Source organism: Perkinsus marinus (assembly GCF_000006405.1).
Source record: "Perkinsus marinus ATCC 50983 genomic scaffold scf_1104296945214, whole genome shotgun sequence".
Lineage (NCBI taxonomy): Eukaryota > Perkinsozoa > Perkinsida > Perkinsidae > Perkinsus > Perkinsus marinus.
The window spans coordinates 1-898 of record NW_003211204.1 but is presented as its reverse complement, the minus strand read 5'-3'; the positions used below and the strand labels follow the sequence as shown (position 1 = coordinate 898).

General features: G+C 52.9%; 4 non-coding genes across 4 annotated transcripts; all 4 read right to left on the bottom strand.

The window, feature by feature from the left end:
• Positions 1–50: 50 nt before the first annotated feature.
• Pmar_PMAR009399 lies at positions 51–138 on the bottom strand. The gene has a single exon. It is a non-coding gene; the product is annotated as a tRNA-Lys (tRNA).
• A 96-nt stretch (positions 139–234) lies between these two features.
• Pmar_PMAR009398 lies at positions 235–307 on the bottom strand. The gene has a single exon. It is a non-coding gene; the product is annotated as a tRNA-Lys (tRNA).
• Positions 308–403: 96 nt separating this feature from the next.
• Positions 404–476, bottom strand: Pmar_PMAR009397. Its single transcript has one exon. It is a non-coding gene; the product is annotated as a tRNA-Lys (tRNA).
• Positions 477–685: 209 nt separating this feature from the next.
• On the bottom strand, positions 686–773 carry Pmar_PMAR009396. Its single transcript has one exon. It is a non-coding gene; the product is annotated as a tRNA-Lys (tRNA).
• Between the last annotated feature and the right edge of the window lie 125 nt (positions 774–898).

The following is an 898-nucleotide window of genomic DNA, read 5'->3' as shown; positions in this document are numbered from 1 at the left end:
AGGCAATTTCCAGTAAACCATAGACTAAAAACCATTTATTGATGTATGCGCACCTCGGGCGGGGCTCGAACCCGCGGCCACGGGCTTAAAAGGCACGGGCTTAAAAGGCACGCGCTCTGCCGACTGAGCTACCGAGGCGAATGCAGCACTCGACCTAGTAAAAATGGACCCCTAAACTCTTCCAAGGCAATTTCCAGTAAACCATAGACTAAAAACCACTTAATGATGTATGCGCACCTCGGGCGGGGCTCGAACCCGCGGCCACGGGCTTAAAAGGCACGCGCTCTGCCGGCTGAGCTACCGAGGCGAATGCAGCACTTCATCTAGTAAAAACGGACCCCTAAACTCTTCCAAGGCAATTTCCAGCAAACCATAGACTAAAAACCACTTATTGATGTATGCGCACCTCGGGCGGGGCTCGAACCCGCGGCCACGGGCTCAAGAGGCACGCACTATGCCGACTGAGCTACCGAGGCGAATGCAGCACTTGACCTAGTAAAAATGGACCCCTAAACTCTTCCAAGGCAATTTCCAGTAAACCATAGACTAAAATCACTTATTGATGTATGCGCACCTCGGGCGGGGCTCGAACCCGCGGCCCTGACCTAGTAAAAATGGACCCCTAAACTCTTCCAAGGCAATTTCCAGTAAACCATAGACTAAAAACCATTTATTGATGTATGCACACCTCGGGCGGGGCTCGAACCCGCGGCCACGGGCTTAAAAGGCACGGGCTTAAAAGGCACGCGCTCTGCCGACTGAGCTACCGAGGCGAATGCAGCACTCGACCTAGTAAAAATGGACCCCTAAACTCTTCCAAGGCAATTTCCAGTAAACCATAGACTAAAAACCACTTAATGATGTATGCGCACCTCGGGCCGGGCTCGAACCCGCGGCC